This window comes from Dipodomys merriami, unplaced genomic scaffold (assembly GCF_024711535.1).
Source record: "Dipodomys merriami isolate MVZ:Mamm:240054 unplaced genomic scaffold, mDipMer1.0.p SCAF_2, whole genome shotgun sequence".
NCBI lineage: Eukaryota > Metazoa > Chordata > Mammalia > Rodentia > Heteromyidae > Dipodomys > Dipodomys merriami.
In genome coordinates, this window is record NW_027203381.1 from 116,352,846 (window position 1) to 116,377,261 (window position 24,416).

At 43.9% G+C, this 24,416-nt stretch overlaps 1 long non-coding RNA gene across 1 annotated transcript; it reads right to left on the minus strand.

The window, feature by feature from the left end:
• Window positions 1-2,631: 2,631 nt before the first annotated feature.
• LOC138831787 (uncharacterized) lies at window positions 2,632-23,645 on the minus strand. The gene is made up of 4 exons (XR_011373453.1): window positions 23,562-23,645; window positions 17,267-17,398; window positions 15,895-15,959; window positions 2,632-2,790 (listed from the first exon to the last, which is right to left on the minus strand). It is a non-coding gene; the product is annotated as an uncharacterized lncRNA (long non-coding RNA).
• Window positions 23,646-24,416: the final 771 nt, after the last annotated feature.

Sequence of the window (24,416 nt, forward strand, 5' to 3'; positions counted from 1 at the left end):
CTTCTTCAAGTCAGAGGAAGGAGTATATTCATCAAATTAATTAATACGAAAGTAAATTCTCTTCCTTCTCAAATAATATACTTCAAATTCAAATACTCGAATAATATACTACAAATTTCTTCTTTGAAATACATACAGTGGTTTTTCAACAGAATAATACCCTGATTCGACACTGACTGCTACTTAAAAGTAGCTGATCCCCAAAAACTAGGTTTGCAATGAAGCAAATTATGATAATCTGCTTTAAACTTATAGGGGATGCTAGTCATTTCATTCGGTCTCCTAATCCATGGCAGAACTGCAGAGGAAATTTTAAAAATCTCACAAATCTTTCTTCAAAGATGCTATAAAGTAGCCATTTGTGTGTTCCAATCCCTTCTCTAGACAGCCCACGTTTCAATATTGTGTCTATTGGCTTGAGAGCTGTCCTGTGGCTCTTTCTATCACGCAGGTACAGAATGTCACAGAGCTCGCATGGCTGTCTTCTGACCCAACGTGGCAGGTATTGGATGGCAGCCCTGTGAAGCTTGAACACGCTCAGGATATAGACATAAGTGCTTCCCAACCCAACTGGAAAGAGTCCCGGTGGGAATACTCCACGACATATTAATCAAAGTCAAATGGCAGAGCAAATTGAGCTGGTTCATTAATTATGAAAATTCTCTCACAAAGTGACATCTTGTTAACTACATGAAGGCTTAGCACATTTTCACATGGTCTTTTCTGTCTTCTTGGTTCTAAAATGTTCCATTAGCAAGGAACTGACATTGTGTTTCTCCTCATTTAGAACAAAAAGGAGTATTTTATGCCTACACCACATCTAAATCTATACTCATGTGTTTACATATCTCTGCTATGTGGACAGACGTGGTGCTGCTAGCAAAAAGGAAGTTCACTATACCACAATTTGGGGATTTTTCTTCATGATTTTATTTACATATATATGTATATATATATTTACATATATATATGTATATAGAGAGAGAGAGAATTAGGGAAATAAAGGTTGATCATTTAAAACCTCTGAATTCACAGGAAGAGTCCACATGACCCTGAGTAAACTCACGGGGTAGTACAGCTGCCTCATGGGAACCTGGCTTGTGTCTCTCCTCTGCTGGCTAAAATAGTCACAAAAATGTGTGCCTCCCTCCACCCTCACTGATAAAAGCTTCAGTGACTTAGGTCTTCCTTTACCAACATAAGGGACTAAGAACTTTAAGCAGCTGACAAAATACCCCATGTCTATTTTCAGGACTTACGTAAACTGAATTAGTCATTCTATACCATTTGATTTAAAAGAGCTCCTCCCTTTCCATGTCCGAGCATAGGATAGCATCTCGTCGTTGGAAGTGCTTTCAGATCAATGAGGTTAGTGGCTGATCACATATTATCCAATCATAAAGATCCCAAGGTTGTGGCCACATTTCACAGTATCAGAGTTGTAGGCTCTCTTGGTCTTTTTTGGCCATCCAAAACACCTGGCTTCCATATTGTCAGCTATGACCACCGTGGACACAGAAGCCAAATAACAGCTCTGCAACCCAACCCTCAAGACCTTGTCTTCCTGGGTAGAGCCGAGTCCCACCGCACCCCTCACTGCGGAGGAGAAAAGAAGCCCAGCCCTTGCTCCGGGTTGTGTGCACTCACCACAGCAAAGGAAGGATTCGAGGGCCCGTAGCCTTTGCCACACACAGTCCTTTTGGTTAAAGGAAATGTGTCACTCAGGGCTTGGACAGAGAAGGCACAAAATAAACATGTGCTAAATAAACAACTAAATAAATGAATACACAGAATCCTTAAATGCTAGCCTTCAAAAAGAGGTTGCAGATTGTGGTTGGTTATTTTCATCAGTGTCTCAGAAGTAAAATTTATCTGAAAGAAGCATGTATTTGTGTGTCCAAATCAATAACAATGTACATATTGTACTGGTGACCCCATCTTATTCTTTCTCAGCATTCCCCCAACACATCTGGCCTCTTTGTCATTTGTCAGAGAGCATCCATGAGCAAATCACAGGTCATTCACGGAAACTCTCCTGCTTAAATCTTGGCAGAAAAATAAAATTCAACTATTCATCTACTCAGATGGCAACCTGGGTGACCAAAGAAGTCTACATATTGGTAACATCTATAAATCTATAAATCCACATATTGGTAATATCTGTTGTATATTTTTAAGCAACCATCAAGAAGTCTTTTTAGAAAATAACCAACAATCAGGGCTGGGAAGGTGGCTCAGTGGTAGAGTGCTTGCCTTGCATGCCTGAGGCCCTGGGTTCGATTCCTCAGCACCACATAAGCAAAAAGAAAAAAGCCAGAAGTGCTACCCTTGAGCTGAAGAGCTGAGGGACAGCGCCCAGGCCCAGAATTCAGGCCCCACGACCGGACCCAAAAAGAAAAAGAAAAAGAAAATACCAACAATCATTTTCCTTCCCGTGGCTGTGATAAAATCACGGGTTGATCCTCCACCCTCCACCCCACCATGGTCTTGCTTCCCCCTAGTAATTCCCAGCAATCATGAGAGCCTACAAATGGCAGAAGCGTTGGAAGGCCATCAAGGCTACCCACTTGCTTCAGGTCCCGGTGTCCTCCTGCCCTACTGAGGCAAAACAACATCTGAAAGAACGGCATGACATGACCTCGCTCCTACTCACGGCCTGGATACCATCACTTGTTCATCCAGTAAACATTCAAAGGGAAGATTATCCAGACCATCTCGGATACGCTACGATGGTGGACAGGGGGAGGTGCAGCCTTCCAAGGAAGTCTGGCATTTGTTCAGGAAACAAGCCTGCAATAAAAAGAACAGTGCCTAACAAATACAGTCCACGGCTCCAGGGGCTCAGAGGCAGCTCAGTCAGAAGGAGCGGGTGACGGCTAGAATCCACGATGGAAGCCGCATCCGTGCAGCAGCTGTTGTGGGAGCAGAAGTGACGCCAGTGGCCCCTGGGAAGGTTTCTCAGAGCAGGTGGCTTCCAGCCACCCTCGCCAGGCGTGGGATGCAGCGGCTTGAATCTTCCTGTTTGCAATGATTCTCCCTTTATCCATGAGAAGACAGTGAGAGTGAGGACAACTGGGGTAGAATTTTTAATTGCTAGTAATGATATAATTATAATTACAGAACTCAACAGACAACAGAAAGGTTGAGTCACGTGTCCCATTGCAAGGAAACGTCAAAGGTGGCAGAGGCCCTCTGTAAATAGCTTGGCCTGGGAAGCAAAGTTAAAGAGAAACTCAATCAGAATAGAACAACCCATCCACCAACGCTCCGCCCCCTCTTCCATCATCATGTTCACTATCCCATTCGTAAATGCTGAGTCTCCAGAAATCAAAAACCCGCCACCTCTCAGGACAGGAATTCATGCTTCTTAACAAACTTAAGAGTCAATGAGGGCTGGGAAGGTGGCTCAGTGGTAGAGCGCTTGCCTTGCATGCCTGAGGCCCTGGGTTCAATTCCTCAGCACCACATGAGCAAAAAGAAAAAAGCCGGAAGTGGTGCTGTGGCTCAAGTGGTAGAGTGCTAGCCTTGAGCTGAAGAGCTGAGGGACAGCACCCAAGCCCAGAGTTCAGGCCCCACTACCGGACCCAAAAAAATTTTAAAAAAAAGAGTCAATGAGACACTGGATAATGAGAGAAATCATTGTGCTCACTTGCAAAAGGGAAAATGTAAGGGCAAGGCTGATAGATATGAATAATCATGGAAAGTGAGTGCTACTCAATGCAGTCACTAACAACACGGACTTCTTGCAACCAAAACAGGAAGGGGAGCAAAAGGCATCAGCATTTTGTTAAAATGACTAAGTCAGAATAATGCTGCCCCAGGCAGGGCCGGGGGTACAACCACCATGTGCCCAAGTGGCTGAGCCAGCTCATGTGCCTTGAGTGGTAGAGTCATAGAATCCTCACACGCTCACATACACACTGTGTCCATTTCCTGAAGGACCAAGATAGATATCTTCCAAGAAGCAAAAGGATCTTGTCCTCCTGTAGTAGTAGCAGTAGTAATAGTAGTAGTAGTAGACAAAAAAATAAAATTAGGGCAAAATTACACTGGAAGAGATTTGCCCAGCTGTCTAGACTGAGAGATCCTGAGAGAGAGAATACATGACCCTGGATATCTTCAGTAGGTGCTGCAGGTGAAGAGACCAGGGCTGGTTTGGAAGAGAGGGGCAGGAGACTGCAGAAATAACAGAGCAAAAACCCCATTGCTTTCATTCACCACAGGTCCTGCAATCTGAGGGAAAAACAGAAAACCCATGCTTCTAAAAAAAAAAATGGGCCTGGAAAGAATATGAGAAAGAGATGGCCTTGGGTTCTAAGAATCTTTGCTCCTATTTGAATTTCCTTAACCAGAAAAGTCCTTGAGTGTAAATCATACTTTTAAACCTCCTAAACAGAAATCTAACTGAGAATAATCAGCGTGATCTGGCAGAGAACAAATACGCTCATATTGAAGCTTACAGCTTCACAGTATAAAGAAGGAAAGAGGTGCCACTTCTTTTTGTGTTTTAAGGTGTTTGTTTAATCTAAGCAATATTTCGGTGGGAATGCAGTTGACAGGAGAATCATAGCCTTGAGACACAGCCAAATCTACCTGTTTGCTTCTCATCGGTGCCCAGTTTGGTCTCCTCTAACCAGGGGCCACTGGACACCATGCCAGGAAGCTCCCACAGACCCTCGACAGTACAGAGCCAGACCAAGTTCGGCCTCTTCTCTCCTTTTCCTTTGCCATTTGTACCTCTCCTACTCGCAGCCTTTTCTAGCAGTCTTTTCAAGGTTGCAGTTACTTTCCAGGACAAGACATACTTTGGTACACCTGGCCTTGCAAATTCCCCCAACACGCCATAGAAAAACCCTTCACATGCAGACAATGAACCTTTCAGCTCAGCCTCTCCTGCCTGCCCTGCCATCCCTATACACCAGAGGATCCTCCCAGACCCCATTCCCAGTCACATTTACCTGAGGAATGTCTTGGCAATTCAGATTCTGCAGAAGACCTTCCCAACCACACAGGCCAAGTCAACAGGTCTCTAATCTCCCCTCCAGCTTGGGTTTATGCACTAGCACTTAGCTATTAAGTCTACTTATCTTCTTAACCCATAGACTACTAATGGTTTCATTTTGCAGACTCGTTCCTTAGTGAACTACTGGAGGATAGGAATCTATCCCCCTTAATCTCGGTATGTGAGCACTAAGCCCTCTGGCCACCTGACCTAAGGTTGCTACCTCCACACACGTGTTTGCTATATTTTTCTCTGAGAAAGGAACAGATAGTTCCATGTTTGTTCTCTGTCTTTTCACCCTGGAGTATGGCTCCATGAAGGCAGCTATTTTTGTCTGTTCTGCTTCCTGTAGAGCCAATCCCCACAATAATACCTGGCATGAAGCAAGCAGTTAATAAAATTTGAATGTATGCACATCCAAAAGCATCAACCTATAGTCTGTTGAGCATAGAGCTGTTGAATGAAGGCCAACATCCCATCCACTCTTTAGAACACTGACTGGCATTCTTCTACTTTTCCTCTCCTGAACCCCTGCAATGGCTACAGTGAGGTGCTGTGCCACCTGCCATTTCATTCCATTCATACAGCTTCATCTTGTCACTGTAAGGAGACTGGAAAAAATCCCATGGGTAACTGAGTGTCTTCTAAGAAAGATAATATTAAGTATAAAAATACCCAGGGATTCCACTTACATTGTACTACATGGTTTTTCCCCCAAGCCTACCACAAAATTATGTTGTCATTCCAATATGACAAATACATGGAGGTGTGAGTTCACACACACACACACACACACACACACACACACACACACACACACACACACACACACACACACACCACAGCCTTTAAATAGCCCTCAGAACCCACTCTGACTCTAGCTTTCATGGCTTTCCACTACCTCCACATTTCCTCTGTCATTATAGCTATGTTACAGACTGAATGGTGCCCCTTCAAGCTTGTATACTGAACCCCTAACCCTGACGTGACTGTTAGAGGGAGATTTTCAGGATACAATTAAAGTCAAGTTAGGTCAGAGGGGAGGGGCTCTAATCCAATAAGAACCGTGTCCTTACAAAATAAGAGGAAACAGAGATGTGTGTCCACAGAGAAAAGGCCATGTGAAGACACAACAGAGACAGCAAAGTGGGAGGCTCCCGGGAAAAATCAAACTGCCAGCCTCATGATCTGGGGATTCTAACTTCAGAATATGAGAAAAAGAGATGTTGGCTGCTTAAGCCATCACCCTGGGTGGTGGTATTGTGGGAACCCTGGTAGAGGATGACAAGTTTATGGTTAAATCTCTCGGAAAAACCATGAGAGACAATCACCCACAGACTCATCACCCAAAGATAAGTGCTATGAACATTTAAGCTACAATTTGGCCTTTTAACTGTATGTATTTTAGGGTAATTATGATGAAGTCCAGTGTGGTGGTACGCCCTTACAATCCCAGCACTGGGGAAGCAGAGACAAGCCAATCACAAATTTGACGTCAGCCTGTGGCACATAGTAAGATTCCATTAAAAAATTGTGATTACGCTAAACAGATTTGTTATACAAACTTTTCAGTGGATATTTTCAGATTCACGTGTTTTATTGACTCAGCAGAACAGGTGCTTTGCCTGTCTTACTTAGCCGTCGCGCCTTTCAGTTTTGTCACCATGTGGCGTGTTGGCCTGCTAAGATTCAGGAGGCCACCACGGCGTGCGGGTAACTTTTCACATGCCGTGTTAACAGGTTCTTAAGGTGATTTTGCTGAAAATACTTTGGGGGCCCATAAAGTAACTAGCTGCAGGAAAAAAGCTTGGAATCTCCACCTCCATCTGTATCTGTCTGTTCAAAACCACTCTCTCTGCAGTCGGTTGGCAATCACCTTAGGTTTGGGAAAGAGATGCTGATCAACAGCATCTCTATCACAAGGGGTAAAACTACTCCAAGGGGTAGCAGATCCTGGCAGGACAGGCCACGCTCTCCCTCCAAGGACAATTGCCTTTAAGGACGGGCTACACCCTGCAGCAGAAATAATCGCCTCACAGGAGCCGAGTCCTCCCCTCCATCACAACTTCTCTGGAACCCTCAGAGAACCAAAACTGAGGTGAAATCAGGCCACGCCTTGTCTAGAACATTCCTTTTGCCCTCTTCCCTGAGTCATTCTATTTAAACCTAACGCTCACAACTTGGCCTCTTGCCCCCGTGTGCCGTGGGTCACATCATAAACCTCCTTTCTCTGCTTTCCACCAATGCCATCTCTGTATTTGGCATACAGGGATGAGTGGCCAGACATGCCCGGAATTGAAAGCTAAAATTCTGGTTTCCCTATCAGTTTTTCATGGAAGCAGATCTTTGAGTCACTGTCAGGTGTGCAATCTGGTCGAGGGGTATGTGGACCAGGACAGGGGGCTTGCACCCCAGCAGGGTGGACTTGGGTGGGATTAACACCACACAGCTGAGAGCCTGTGGAGACCTGGAGGGCTGGGGTACCCAGGGTGACTGGAAAGACTCAGCAGGTCAACTGCTTGCCCAGGCCAGATGGCAGATGGCAGGAGCCCGGGCAGCTTCCTCTGAGGCAGCTGGGGACACCAATACATTCGGAATCATGTGGGAAAACTGGCATTCTGGACATAAGCTAGAAAAACCAGGGAAACACACTGCACAGAGCCCTTGTTTCCTTTTCTGTGTTATTTCTGAGCTTTGACTTCCATAATTTGTGAAATCCATAACAGAAGAACATTAAAAGATCTGTGATACACAGGTTTAAAAAAAACCTGCATTTTTTTCCAAAACAATAAACAGAAACATCTTTCTTCAGAAGGAAATACATATTTCATTAATTGTATTTTTTAAAAGGAATTCTGGGAGCTGGGAAGGTGGCTCAGTGGTAGAGCGCTTGCCTTTCATGCATGAGGCCCTGGGTTTGATTCCTCAGCACCACGTGGCACTGTAGTTCAAGTGGTAGAGTGCTCGCCTTGAGCTGAAGAGTTAAGGGACAGCACCCAGGCCCAGAGTTCAGGCCCCATGACCGACAAAAAAAAATGGGTGGGAGTAAAATGTGTCACAGGCTCATGCCTGTGATCCTAGCTACTCAGAAGGCTGAGATCTGAGGATCACAGTTCAAAAACCAACCCAGAAATGTCCATGAGACTCTTAACCACCAGAAAAGAAGTGGAGCTGTGACTCAAAATGGTAGAGTGCTAGCCTCAAGCAAAAGAGCTCAGGGAGAGTACCCAGGCCCTGAGTTCAAGCCCACAACAGACAAAATAAATAAATAAATAAATTACTGCGTCCTTCTGGGTGACACAAATAAGGCTGTTGCAAGGACCATCCCCAAGACATTTCTCTTGAGATGCCAAATGCTAAGTCAGGATAACAATTCTCATGTGCCTCTTACATTAAGCCTACAGTGACACGCCGAGCAATGGATGCCCTTAGTAATACAAGAGGCCTTTCAGGGGTCCCTGAAGGTGACAGAAAACCCTGTAAATAAACACCAGGGCTGAAGAAAAAGTAGCATTTTTCCAAAAGAAAGCTTCAGAGTTATGCTGCCAAGAAATAAATGGTACCATTATAAGGGAAAGAGGAAAATAATTTTTTTGCAGAAGTGAATAATCAGAGTCTCTTAATACTGACGTTGTCTTCTATGAAAAGATGCGACGTGGGAAACAGCATCTTCCAGAACTGCTGTGTTTCCATGAGGCTGCCTCAGAGGTGAGGGAGGTACAGGCTTGGTCCCCAGGCTGGCGCTACTGGGAGGTGGTGGGACCTTGGGGAGCCGGGCTGCCCTGAGAGGGAGTATGCCCTTCACAAGGAGACGGTGGGGTGGGGGAGTTGGGCTTGGTTGGATGGCACTCTCCCATCTCCTGGTCCTGATGTGAGACATTTGCTGGTCACATGCTCCAGCCAAAACGTGCTGCTTCACCAGAGACAAGCCTTGAGCTAGAGCACCCAGAACCGTGAGCCAAAATAGAACTTCACTGCTCCTGAGTTAATTGTCTCCAATATTTTCTTAGAGTGATGCAAACTTGACTGATACAGATACTACCTTAGGTGCACATGAGTCCTCTTTCTAATAAGAAGGGTGAGAACCTCTTCCAGAGAAAGGCAGTAATTCACATCTCTGCACTGAGAATTGAGCCAGGGAGTGTGAATGTGCCCTTCAATGACTGACCTCAGTGAAGTGGGAAAGGAAATTGATGAGAGTGTTCCTCATCCCATTAGGCTATATAATATAAAAATCTACATAACGTATCACATATCACACCATGCAATATAAATGTCTGAATCTTAGTGTGGACAAAATAAAAATGTTGATGGGCTGGGAAGGTGGCTCAGTGGTACAGCGCTTGCCTTGCATGTATGAGGCTCTGGGTTCCATTCCTCAGTACCACACAACCAGAAAAAAAAAAAAGCTGGAAGTGGCACTATGGCTCAAGTGGTAGAGCGCTAGCCTTTAGCTGAAGAGCTGAGGGACAGCGCCCAGGCCCAGAGTTCATGACCAGACCCAAAAAAAATAAAAAATAAATAAAATACAAAAATAAAAATGTTGAAGAAAGAAAAATATATATTTGTCTTCCTTTAATTCCAATTACATTTATTTTAAGCAGTTAATTATAGATGGGGAAAGCATATATATCAATACATACTTCAACATCCTCTTTGACAGTAAAAAAAAAAAAATCCTAAATATCCACCAACAGAAAGATGACTAAGTACAGCGACAAAAAGAGCATTTAAAAAGTTCTGTTAAAAAATATTGGAGGTGGAGGCATTTCCTGGGAATGTAATTCATGGAATAGAGATTGCCTAATATATACTCAACCCTGAGTTTGATCCCTAATACTGAGAAAATGGAAGGAAGGAAGGAAGGAAGGAAGGAAGGAAGGAAGGAAGGAAGGAAGGAAGTGGGGAGGGAGGGAGGGAGGGAGGGAGAGAAAGAGGGAGGGAGGGACAGGCTTCTGTCTGTGCAACACACTCACAGAGCAGTTGAATACAGGCATCATCTGCCCAGACAACCCTTGCAGGATTCTAGCATTCTATGTAATCAGTATTCTGTTGTAATCAGCAAATCACTAGTGCCTGACTAGTTGAACTTTTCCTGAGGATAAAATCTCCCCAGCACCTCAGCATAGGAAAGAACTCATCTCTGATCTCGACTGAACATGAGAAGCTCCGGTCTCTTCCCTCACCCACTTAGCGCTGCCAGCCCCGCCCTCGTGCCTGTGTGGTCAACAGTCCATAGTCTTGAAACGGGCAGCCAGCGCACAGAGAAAACTCAGCAGTTCCCAGCCTGAACCCTCTCAATGCAAGCATTAATGACATGCAAATCAATGGAGACATAGCTGGGTATGGAGGGACATCTAGTGGCCAGCTGGGTGAAACACAGGACAATTTTATTTGCTAAATAATCAACAAAAATTCTAAAGTGTCTACATATATTCTTTGTATTTATATAAGATAAATACAAAATTCCACACTTAAACTGGAATATCCACCATTGGAAAATATTTTTTTTTGCTTTCCAAAATCCCTAGACTATTCCTCTTATGTCAGTAATTCCAAATGAGCAACATTTTCAACAGGTCATTTCCTTGCTCTGATTTTTGGGGGGAATAACTTCTCCAAGTTTTCCTTTTTCTGTCCTACAGGCTTTTAAAATGAACTAAAAAATCAACTTGGTTCTGAAATATTTTACTTGATGTCATAGCATTCTTTAAATTAATCAACTCAAAATCAGATTCATAAATTAAACAAAACTATTTATAGAATGGCTAATTGGGAATATACCATTGCAAAACACTCAAAAAATGCTAACAAGCTGGGCGCTAGTGGCTCATGCCTGGAATCCTAGCTACTCAGGAGGCTGAGATCTGAGAATCGCGGTTCAAAGCCAGCCCGGGCAGGAAAGAGACTCTTATCTCTAATAAACCACTAGAAAACCGGAAGTGGTGCTGTGGCTCGAGTGATAGAGCTCTCGCCTTGAGCTGAGGAGCACAAGACAGCGCCCAAGCCCAGAGTTCAAGCCCCACAACTGACAAAAAAAATGCTAACAATAGAAAGAAATCAGTGTGTGTGTGAGCATGCACGTACATGAATAATTCTTGAGTACCTGTCACTCAGACTATCAATATGGGTGAAATTGGAAGAGACGGAAGGAGAATGAAGGAGGAGATGACACGGATCAAAACGCACTGCACACATTGTGCACATGTCGAGGGGAACACATGCAGCAGTGCTACTAGACAGTGTTGAAAATTAACTATACAATTTTTGAGTGGGGCTGGGAGGAAAAAACTGGGAGGGAGCAAAGAAAGGATTGTCCAGAAAGAAATGTACTCATTACCTGACTTATGTAACTATCACTCCACTGTATATCACCTTTATAATAACTATTTTTTAAATGACATGTTTAAGTGAAACCCCTTTGTACAACCACTAAAAGACAATTTTAAAAAATTAAAAATGTCATTCAGCCCCCAAAAAGAATATTAATCTGTGGGAATTTTTGAGAGGATTCTATTTTGAATTATATGGTGTGCTGCATAGATAAAATGGCAGCTATAATCACACCATTTCAGTGGTGACGTGACCATTCTTACACAGAGCACTTGAAGAAGTTACTGAAAGGCAGTAGAGACAGAGAGGGCTGGGTATCTTTCCTCCAGTGAAAATCCTTATCTCAGGAAAGTGTAAGAAACATAATAGGTAAACGTAACTAAACTTAGGTTTAATTTGTTTTGGTTAGGTTTAATTTGTTTTGGAAAATGAGGAGCACAGTATATTGCCACCATTTTCTAAAGTGAAGGCTGTGGAATGAATAAGGGCTCTGGAACGAGTAAGTGTAGTACAATTCTCCTGTATACTGCAGGCATTGAAGTGGGGATAGAAGGGAGAAGGTTCTGGATATGACAGAGACTGAAGTCACATAGACCTTACCATCCACCACATGCCCCAGGGAAGGGTTTCCCTTAGGGAAAAATTCTCCACCCAAAGAATGAGTCAAAATGCCAGGCATTGAACATCACCAGGGATGGCTCTCTGCTATCCCTCCCTGCCTCTCCAGGTCACCCCGGTTCCACTCCCACAGCTCCCAGATCCTCCAGCCACACCGGACGGATGCCAGTGCACTGGCCGAGCCGTCATGGACGGCCCCACAGGCCTGGTTCGCCAATACCAGAAGCAACCCTCTCTACAAGTATCACTACAGCCGCCTCCGCCCCAGGGTGGCCCAGCTCTCAAAACTCCAGGCCTGCCCTGCCATAACCCTCAACAGCTCATCTCACCAGCTCTTCTTCAGCAAATGTCTGCCCATAGCCCTCAACAGCAGCACCCTTCCACAGCAACAGCATGGAGACAGAGCGTGGATCAGACATGTTTGAGTCCATGCATGCTGTGTGCACATTGGTGTGTGTGCGCCTACACAGGGATGGGCACACACACACACACACACAATCTTTGATAATAATAATTGTAGGAGGCAAGTGAACAACTGGTGACCACTACGATCAAAGCCAGAACTTCATGACAGAAGGAAGCCAGTGGACACAGAAGAGAAGCCGTTTGCAGCTCCCACAGGTGGCCAGGAGCCAGGGCTCTCTCGAAAGCCCGCCTCTACAGTCCTACCTTTTCAGCATGGCGCAATCACTTAACCCAGTTTGTTTACTAGGCTATGAAGTAAGAATCATGGTAACCAAGCCCTCTGCAACTTTATAACACTGCACAGAAAGCACTTACTGCTTGTTATGATGATTTTTTTCTATCTAACAAATTCATACTGTGCTTACCTGCTAGGCCCTGTACTAAGCCCTTTACATACGATAATTCATTTAATTCTCTTAACAACCCCACAGTAGACACTAGATTTTCATACTGTCCCCCACTGTATAGGTGAAGAGCTGACACCTAGAGTTTGAGTGCCCTTCCCAGAGCCCACTGGTTGCTTATAATCCCGTCTGTGCCCAGACTACTCTCCCTTCACCCCTGCTGTCACCCAATGTCATTAGACAAGACCAGTACGGGGCTGGGAAGGTGGCTCAGTGAGAGCATGCTTGCCTTGCCTGCATGCAGCCCTGGGTTCGATTCCTCAGCACCACATAAGCAGAAAAGGCCGGAAGTAGCGCTGTGGCTCAAGTGGTAGAGCGCTAGCCTTGAGCTGAAGAGCTGAGGGACAGCGCCCAGGCCCAGAGTTCAAGGCCCCACGACAGACAAAAAAAAAAAAAAAAGACCACATGTCCTTCAATGGCCTGATATGATTCTTCAGAAGAACCACCAAGGCCAGGCACCAGGCCCATGCGAAGCACGCCATCTCCTTGCCTCCCACCGAGGAGAGGCCAAATCGCACGGCTCCTCTCCTCCCTCTTTCTAATTTGCAGGCCAAGGAAACCCTGAGTGGGTGATGCCCTCCCACTGAGGTCACGTGACCCACTGAGATCACGTGACCCGCTGAGGCTGGCACCAAGAGAAATTCATCCACCATCCCCAACCAGCCCAGCTTCCTTGGCCAGTGCCACACAGGACACACAAGGCCCCACACTAACCCCTCCATGTCAAACCCTTACCACCTTCATGTTCACAGTGATCTCAACTCTCCTGAACGCATGGGGCAGGCAGGTGACAATGTGAGATCCCCTCCACTTCCACTAGCTCTTCGCCTAAATGGCAGAGGTACAGCAAAAGAAGATACAGCAAACGAAGCTAGCTGAACGTGGGCTGTTACCCTGAAAAGCAGAAGTCCTGTGCTGTGTGCTCTTATCTTTGTCTTGACGTCAGCTTTCCTAACAGGTAACTTAGTCATGGCCTGCGGCCTCCCCTCTGTGCTACACCTGCTCAGTTACCAGGTGAACACAACATTCCACCTCCTAACTCCCAAATCCTCTCCATCCTGAATGACCCCCACACTAGGTCTGGTGCTGTAGAAAGAAAGGCATCAGGGAGAACTTGAGCACTGAAAATACTCCACTCATAGTCAACACCAATTTGCGCCAAGACTCCAGATCAGTGCAAATTACTCCTCTCACTGACATTCAACTGCGTTTGTGACTTTACTCTCCTGAAAAAAGAGAAAGAGGCAGCACCGAGACCTGACTACAGTTTTCTTAGTATAAAATATATAGATCCTAAGTAGGCACTGTGGAAAATGAGCTATGCAACTGGTGGGCAAGGACAGGCCGGGAAACTAGGGGAAAGTGAAGGAAGGGGTGACATTGTCCAGGAAGAATTATATCATTACCTGACTTATGAAATGGTAAGCCCTCTGCATAACACATTAATAACAATAAAATTGGTTTTTAAAAAATAATATTTAGGTAGATAGGTCGATAGATAGATCAACCTTAGCCAGGCACTGGTGGCTCACACCTGGAATCCTAGCTACTCAGGTGGCTGAGATCTGAAGATAGTGGTTCAAAGCCAGCCTGGACAGGAGAGTCTATAAGACTCTTATCTCCAATAAACTAAGGAAAAAGAAAAAGAAAGCTGGAAGTGGAGCTGTGCCTCAAGGGATAGACTACTCACCCTGAGCCAAAGAAGCTCAAGGATAGAACCCAGGCCCTGAGTTCAAACCTCAGAACCAGAATATACATATATACATATATATATATGAATATATATATGTATATATATATGAGAGGGAAAGAGATAGCTCTCGTTCTAAAGCAGAAACATAGATACTATTACTTCTTTTCCTTTTTTGACAGTAATGGGGTTTGAACTCAGGATCTATTACTCTCTTAGCTTGCTCAGTTAGGTGGCACTCTAACATTCTGAGCCATACCTCCAGCCCTGATTTTTGCTGATTATTTTGGAGATGGAATCTCATAGATTTTTCTGCATGAGCTGGCCTTGAATCATGATCCTCCAGATCTCAGCCTCCTGTGTAACAGGGATTATAAGCATGAGCCACTGGTGACCAGTTTATTTGCAATAAACAAAGAGAAAAGAATCTCTGATAGAATGATGGTTTGGAAACTTCAAACATGTAGTCCTGATGAGGCTAAGACAACTGACCCATTAAGGCCTTATTTTATTTCTAAGAATATCTGATAACATAGGGAAAGTATCTGTGCATTAATGTTGGGGAGGGGAGTCAGATTTAGAATTATTTGTTGCATAACATAAATGCAATTACACTCAGTAGCTCTTAAAATACCTCAAATAAGGGGCTGGGAAGGTGGCTCAGTGGTAGAGTGCTTGCCTTGTATGCATGAGGCCCTGGGTTTGATTCCTCAGCACCACATAAACAGAAAAGGCTGGAAGTGGCGCTGTGGCTCAAGTGGTAGAGTGCTAACCTTGAGCTGAAGAGCTGAGGGACAGCACCCAGGCTCAGAGTTTAAGCCCCATAATGGACAAAAAAAAAAAAATCTCAAATAATAGTTGAGTGGTGGGCTCTGTGTGATTTCAGCATCTTTCACATTTTCCAAATTTATTGAAAAGACCTTGCATTTCTATTTCATCATAGAAATTTCATCCTCACTATTTATTAGTAACATACAGATTTTACATGCATATATATACATAGTTGTTTTTTGCAGGTATAGGCTGTTAGTCCATTCGATACAATATTATAGCCAAACCCAAAATCATTATAAATTGTATATATAAACCCATGGAAGCCAAATATATATATATATATATATATATATATATATATATATATATATATATATATATATATATATATATATTCCTGTAAACAGAATCAGAGGAAATATATGGGGTGTAATTGCTTGGGTAAGGATAGTATTTGGTAACTGATTCTGTTTCCATATACTAGAAATATATCCTCTTCATTTTATGTCCTTCCTCGCTTTCTCGGGTGTATAAAATGACAGCTTATGTGGAAATCAAGTCCAGGTCAAATTACCAATATTCTCCAAGTGGCTGGAGGTCAGAATTACCTTCATAAAAAGCCCAGGCTCAGAGTGAAGTTCTATTTATTCAGCAGTCTACTTCCCAATTTCAGCTGAGAAAAAGAGAGAAAGAGGGCAAATTAGATCCCAAGCTCAGACTTTCTGCCTATGTTTGCAACTGAGCAATAGACAGGAAGGTAACAGAGACACAAGACCCGGGGGGGGGGAGGGGAAGGGGGGCAGGCACAACCAATCACAGCACGGACTGAATATTCTTTGTGTTTTGTAAACATGTTGTAGGGGCAAATATTTGATATATTTGATTTGGTGTAAACAATTCCATTTGTATAATATTAGAAAGAAATATAAATTGTACACTAGCAGAGAGAGAAAAAATTTTGAAATGTTTTTTGGGTTTGCTGAGTATAACTGTGTCCGTGCACGCGCACATGCGCATGCACACAGGTATAGAATTTTTATTATCTTTAAGTAGTTACACAAAAGAGTTTAAACAAAGAAATTTATGACTACAATATATCTTTTTTAGTTTTTAATTGTTATTATAGAGGTGATGTACAGAGGGGTTACAATAGACTTGATCAATATCACTGCTATTAGTTTTTAATCTAATGAGCTTTTACAATGACCTTGGCACAGAGCTAGAACCATAGAGAGCCCTGATGTGAAAAGCTGGCCCAGACACTGAAGAATGGAGCTCCTTCCTCCCAATTTGGCCTTTTTGGTTCTAGTACATGTATAACAGCCAAGTTCATCTGTCAGAAATTACCTAGTAACTCACATTGAGTTGTGTCTGATGCTTAATTTGGCTTTAATCCAAAGGTTGATGATGGATTCCTAGAAAGACTTAAAAGTCAAGCTTGACGCATGCAGCCCGTTGACATGGCTTTGCCTATCCGTATCTATTTCTCTTGCTCCTAATTCCAGATGAGGTCACTCTAGCCTGTCCAAGGCAATGGGACATCATTCTTAATGAACTGTTCCTAAAATCTGTATTCCTTTTGCACAAACCTTTCTCCTTTTATCTCATTTATGCTTCATAAAATCTTTGAATGGTTGCTGAAAAAGGAAAATGCTGTGAGTTGAGATGCAGAATATTCTAAAGCCTTGCAACTCAAGACATCCAAGGCCACATGGCTGCTTCCCTCTAACTGCATTGTGGGTGTGGTTTGTCCTGTCTAACACTCAGGCTGCAATCTGGTCTCTAACATAGCAATGGGAGGTCACTGGATTTTAAGGGGAGCATGAATCACGAGAAGCCTTCGTGCAGGGAATAATGCTGCTGTCTCAGGACGGCGTTCATGCTCATGGAAGTGAGCTCTGGTTCTCTCTGGGCTGGATTAGCTCCCATGATGGGGTCATGAGTGAGGCTTTCCCTCAGGTTTTGCAGGCATGCAATTACCCTTCCATTTTCCAAGTTACAAGGCCTCACGAAGCCGTCACCAGCAGCAGACAACCAATCTAGGACTTTGCCACCTCCAGAACCACAGGCTGAATAAACTTCTTTCCTAAAAGTCCTCCAGTCTCAGGCATCCTGTTATAGAAAACAAAAAATAGATTAAGATAGTCTGCTAGCTGTTCTCTGTGCCTCTATGACCCTGGTCATAGTTCAAAGCATTGTGACCATGCATCGAAGGAATGCTTCAGAAATTCAAGTCTGATCATGACATTCCCATGCCTCTTCCTAGATTCTAATGAAAAACTTGATCACTACTCAGCTCTGTTCATCTTCTCTTCTCTTACAAGGACACTTGACTTTTAAGGACAGTGGTAATTAAGAATGTATCAATACACTTAGAATCCACCTTAATCCAAGATGATTGCATTTTAAGCTTCTTAATTCTATCCTCAAAGACTCCTTTTCCAAATAAGTTACATTCTCAGGATTCTGGCGGATAGACCTTCCAGAAAGCCTGCCGGTCAGCCCACTGAAGAGAGTATGCATCAACCCAATCAAAATTTTATCTCTAACACTCTTGGTTCTTTCAGGCTGACCATACTCCCAGCTGTGGTTGCCAGGTAGCATGACCTGCCCGGTGTGCCTAAGAATCCAGCCTCTTGCCAGTCCTATTTGTTGTAGGTTCTGCACACAAGAAATGCAAAATTATTTCAGGAACTACCAGTGAGCATCATAAGTTAGCATGTCCTATAAAGAAGTCGAGAAAATGATGCTTGCAAGAGGAGTCTAATATGTTCCAACTCTCACTTGTCTAAAGGCTTCCGAAGTGCATCCCAGTGTGAATGCAGAATGATCATTGAGATGACTGAGGTTCTTAAAATACTTCCCGCAGGCTGGGAAGGTGGTTCAGTGGTAGAGCGCTTGCATCGCATGCATGAGGCCCTGGGTTTGATTCTTAGTACCACATAAACAGAAATGGCCGGAAGTGGCACTATGGCTCTAGTGGTAGAACGCTAGCTTTGAGCTGAAGAGCTGAGGGACAGCACCCAGGCCCAGAGTTCAAGCCCCACGACTGACATATATATATATATATATATATATATATATATATATATATATACACACACACATATATATATACATATATATGTGTGTATATATATATATATATATATGTATGATGCAATGACCTTTTTTAAAAATGACCCAAGGATTTTTCCACAATGATTTTAGAATGTGTCACATAAGTTGAAGTCCATTTTAGAGGAGCTATTTTGGGCTGGGAAGGTGGCTCAGTGGTAGAGCGCTTGCTTTGCAATGCATGAGGCCCTGGGTTTGATTCCTCAGCACCACATAAGCAAAAAGAAAAAAAGCCAGAAGTGGTGCTGTGGCTCAAGTGGTAGAGCACTAGCCTTGAGCTGAAGAGCTGAGGGACAGTGCCCAGGCCCAGAGTTCAGGCCCCATGGCCGGACCCAAAAATAAAAAAAAAGAAAGAAAGATAGAGGAGCTATTTTTGTTACGTTGAAGAGGATCTTACCCTAAGGTAAAGATCATATTAAACCTTCAATGCAATTTTGTAAAAATCTGTTTACCTTTTGTTTAGACAGACGTCTTCTTTTTCAAAGGTGAAATATATTGTTTTTTCTTAACAACTGTGTTGTCACCAACAGAAAATTATTCAAAACAGAGATCTGAAGTAGAATCAGGTAGGATTGCTTACATGCTGTTCTTGGAACTCAGCTCAGATTATGAGAGAACTGTCAAACGTTTCAATAATTCCATTTTCCAGTAAAGAATAGCCCATTTTCAACCAAAGGTCAAGAAATTCCAAAGTAGCCAATCAGCAAAACAGACTCTGTGAGCAGGCAAGAGGCAACTACTTCTGAATCAACAGCTCCAAGGAATTCGTTATCCGTGTGTAAATATGAACGGCTCCAGGAAGTAGATCTTGGCATTCTTGCCTTTTGTTTCACTGAAACCAGGACACAGAGCCCACACTTCCAATTGCGTCAAGTCCGTTTTGGCCCTTGCTGCCAACAGCTACACAGACACTCTATGACAGTAGAGAATTGCCTGGCAGAAACCAGAGAATCTTCTGGCAACTCCTAAACCTGCCTCTGGCAATAGCCTATATAAAGCAAGCTCAAGAAATGTAATACATCTTAGGAATGCACCTGGAAAACAGCAATACTATATCACCAGGGGGAAAGTCTTCCTGGGTATTATTACCGCCTCTGAAACCTGACACATTCCAAGCTTTCATAATTGGTATCCCAATTAATGTAACTGCAGACATTGTTCTTCTATTCCTGGGCACAAGTGTATCCTGTTCTTGCTCTAGGAGGGAGCCTTGAGGCCCACAACCCTCCACAAAATCCTGTCACCCACATACCACACAAGCCTGTCTCCTTTGCGTTTCAGCCCTGTCCCGTCCTTGGCGAGGACGATGTACAGGGGAATGCCTGATTAACTTTCCATTTAGAAACCAATTATTTTACTATTGGCACCTTCATTCTGCCATCTCTGACATAAAATCTTTCACAAAACAAAATATAATAAATGGAAAATCGATTGGACTTCTTCTTAAGTTTGCTTTGAAGTCAGACATTAATACAAATGTCATTTAATAAGGAAAGTCTATCCGTAGAAGTTGCTGGACCTCAAGGCTCAATTACGTGACTATCAGAGGAGATGTGAGCACACTCAGACAAGGCGTAGAAACTCTTCCTTGCCCATGCTTACTGTACTCCTATAGACAAGTGCTGTTTTTTGCCAAAGGACAGATGTTTTCATGGAGATCTGCGTATGCAGAAGTCAACAAAGAACAAGGTTTGTGTTTCCTCAATGAACTTAACAGTTTAGTGAAATGAATACGGGGATCTGGACCGTGTTGTGGGAGGGGCTGATGTCCAGGGGAAGGGGCAGAGACAAGTAGAGATTGGAGGGTGAGCAAACGCAGTCACAATATTCAAAGTACTGATGTGAAATGGAGTGAGGTGAACTGAGGGGATGGGTGGGGTTGGGAGAGATGGGAGTGGGGAACGGGACGGCCCTGATGCAGAGGACTTGTACTCACGAACGACACGTTGAATTGAAACCCCTTTGTACAACTGCTATAACATACAAGATTAAAAACTAACATTTGAAAGTTTGTGTTTCACACACACACACAGAACCTCTGCGTGGTGACTGTCACAGACATTCTGGGTGATAGGTGTGGCTCTCTAATTTATCTTCCATGGATCTTTTACTCAACAACTCTAAAGAATGCGTTATCAATGTTAATATGAACAGCGGAACAGCAACCCGAATCACTCTGTGGACCACTGAACACCACCACCCCGCTCCCATTCCTTCTCCCCTTTGCTCTCCTCCACGGTACTCCTACCTCCTTTTCCATCTTTTCCATCTATTCCCACTCCTTTACTTGGTGTATTTCATGCCTTCTCCCTCCAGAATGTAAGCTCCGTGAGGACAGAGAGATCTCAGCACCTTCTAGATCCGACACCAGCAGAGAACCCTCAGTGAATCACATCATGATTCCAAGCATTTAAAATGGAAAGCAGCCATAACATCGCCCACCTGGAATAAGCACTTATTTCCTCTCCAGGCAGGTGACAGTTTGGTAAACCAAACACAGGGAGGATAATCACTCCAGTTCCAGCGCAGCAGACAGACCCTGGGCCTGGTCTGGGCACTGGCCTCGGGAAACCATGATCCTGCCCTCATCTTCCTGAAACTCTAGGCGTAGAGGATGGGTCGTCTGCCCCACAGCCCATATAAGGCTTGGGAGATCACTAAGGACATGACAGGACAGACACATTTCTTGTGCTTCTCATCAGTCACTCATAGTCATCTGCCTGTATGGATTATTTTATATGGCTTGCAAACCATGTTATAAATACCCAAATGGCCCTTGGCAAAAAAAAAAAAAAAGCTTCCTGCCCCTGCTACAGAGAGGAAATACTTCTCTGGTTCCTATGGACCCAAGCCAGCTTCCAGGCCACCGCCTGTGTAGTCAGTCACATATAACCTCACACTCTGGGGTCCCAGGCTAGGGTCCCAGGCTGGTCATGTCCTGCTGGCTCTCACTGGAAACTCTTAACAGTTTTACTTTTTCTTTGGCAGTCCAATGGGACGAGAGTGCCTGCTTAGGAGCAAAAGAGATTCAAGGAATATGGGAACCGCTTCACTTACTTCCTTTGCTTTTTCAATAATCAGTCCCATACTGGCATGCTGCACCAAGTTCCCAAAGTTATGTTAGTTGGTCCTAAATGATGAAAGGTTCTTTTTGCTTGTTTGTTTGGGTTTTTTTAACTGTATTTTTTTTTTGTCTTTTCTTTTTTGGTCCTAGGGATTGAACCCAGGATGTTGCGCTTGCCAGGCAAGCGCTTTGCCACTGAGCAACATCCCAGCCTTGATGAAAGGTTCTTACAGTGGAGACAACACGTTGTCCTGCGGTTCTGTTCTCCCAGCTTCAAAGTGGCCTGGTTTATCCTTTTGGCTAACTACAACCCTGACGCTTAAGAGTAAATTAAATCTGAAATTAAGGATATCATGAGTTAACTTTGAAGGAAAAGAATTATAGAGAAAATTTTTTGATAAAAATAGTTACTAGCCTCTGAACATTTGCAATACTATTTACCAAAACAAATCCCAGGAAATGGAAACAGGGTTTGTTCTTGTTGTTACTGGTGGTAGTGGTGGTGTTTTTTGCTTTGTGTTTTTTTCCTTGGGGAGCAGGCACAGAAAGAGAGCAGGGAGGGATGGACAGATGCTATTCAGTACACACTATGAGGAAAATGACCTGTGTAACTTGTGGGCCTGGTTGGGAGGAAGAATCTGGGGAAAGTGAGGGAGGGGGTGACACTGTCAAAAAAAAAAGTACTCCGGGTATTTGCAAGAGATAGGTTGGACCAAAAGAAGAGAGGTAAAAAAATGAAAGGGGGAAGAATGCAGTCAAGAATTCATTGCATAGGGCTGGGAAGGTGGCTCAGTGGTAGAGTGCTTGCCTTGCATGCATGGGGCCCTGGGTTCGATTCCTCAGCACCACATAAGCAAAAAAAGCTGGAAGTGGCGCTATAGCTCAAGTGGTAGAGTGCTAGCCTTGAGCTGAAGAGCTGAGGGACAGGGCCCAGGCCCAGAGTACAGGCCCCACAACTGGCAAAAAAAAGAATGCATTGCATAGACCACAGAATGGAGGAAACGTAAGGGAAGGGGAGATGGAAAGGGGGTGAAGATGTGGAAGGCTGACACAGAGCAAGATGCATTGCACACATAAACTGCTTTGTTAAATAGCAAAAAAAAATACATATCCTAAAAATTAAGAACAGTGGAGAAGGCTGGGTTGGAAGGGGTGGGTGGGACATTGGTCAAGACGGGCTGTCTTCATGAACTGCTTCGTGGAATGACAACGCCTTTGTACAACTACCTAAAGATAATAAAAATATTAAAAAAAGGAAAGGAATTATGTCACACCCAAAAGGAAATGTACGCTTTACATGACATGACAGGGTAACCCTTCTGTATAACATTTTGATAATCAAATTATATTTTAAAATTACTAGAAATGTTCATAAAAAGGAGCTGGGAGATTATTTTGTTTGGAAAAAAAGAGACTCTGCAAGGCTGCTGGCTGCAATTATATTCTTCAGTCTCTTACCTGCCATCCTGGCTACAACCCCTCACAACTGACCACACAAGATTTCAGTCCTCCCTTACTCTGTGGAGTTGTAAAAAAACAAACAGTTCCTCAGTGAGCTGTCCTGTGTGTCTACTGGAAGGGGGTCATCAGAAGTTACCTTTAAGACACAGTTTGGTTCAGTTGTTTCTTGCAGAGGTAACCGTGCTTTTAACTGAATATGGCTAGATATGTTAGAAACAAACAGCAATTACTTTCTTATAGAACTAATCAATTAGGGCTGGGAAGGTGGCCTACTGGTAGAGTGCTTGCCTTGCATGCATGAGGCCCTGGGTTCGATTCCTCAGCACCACATAAGCAAAAAGAAAAAAGCCGGAAGTGGCGCTGTGGCTCAAGTGGTAGAGCACTAGCCTTGAGCTGAAGAGCTGAGGGACAGTGCCCAGGCCCAGAGTTCAGGCCCCACAACCAGACCCAAAAAAAAAAAAAAAAAAAAATAGAACTAATCAATTTGATGTCATCCTCTCCCTTCATAACATTCACCTTAGGAAACTTCCGGGGATCTTCTCCCTGCACCCCAACCCCAGCCTCCCTGGATACAAGAAAAGTGTCAACGTCGTATATAGAAAGTTGGGAAGAGGAAACCTTGGCACTACCAACCCCAGGAGCTGTGAAAATATCAGCAGCAGTGTTGACACACAGCAGAACTGAAAACGCAGCGGCGGAATTCTCCAAGGTTGTCTCAAGTTACAAAAACCATTCTGCGGAAGGCTGAAAGAAAATAAAGAAGAAAAGACTCTGTACATATAGAACCAGTGAAGAGAACAACGATTAAAAAAAAAGGGCAGCCTTTCAAAAACACCAATGAAATATGAAACATGAAGAAAGATTAACACACTAAGCCTTCACAAGGGGAATTAGAAGGGAAACACACACACACACACACACACACAGGGAAACACACACACACACACACACACACACACACACACACACACACACACACACACACACACACACACACACACACACACACACACACACACACACACACACACACACACACACACACACACACACACATCTGCCAGGAAGCCCCAAGAATCCTCAGTCTCCATTCGTTCCCAACCAGCACCCACCCGAATGTTTTCTTTCAGGAAACGGCAGCCCCACCTATTCCATTGTACTCACCAGAAACCCAGCCATGCTTGACAGCAACTGGCCTGTGCCGCTCAGACAACCTGTCAAGCTGTCCTCTAGTTTCACTTCCTCTTGAATTCCATCTTGGGCTCTTAACTGTAATCTCCACCCTAATCCCATCAAAGGTTACTTTCTGCCTGCTCTATGGTGCTATTTATCTAACCAGTGCCCTAGACTCAAGTCCCTTCCATCTTCCCAGCACAACATACATGGGATCGTTTTGTCCCATGATAGCCTAAGTGTCTCAGTGGCTTCACATCTGGCTTTTATTGCTAAATATCCTTGTCATGTCTTCTATGACAACCATCCCTGTAA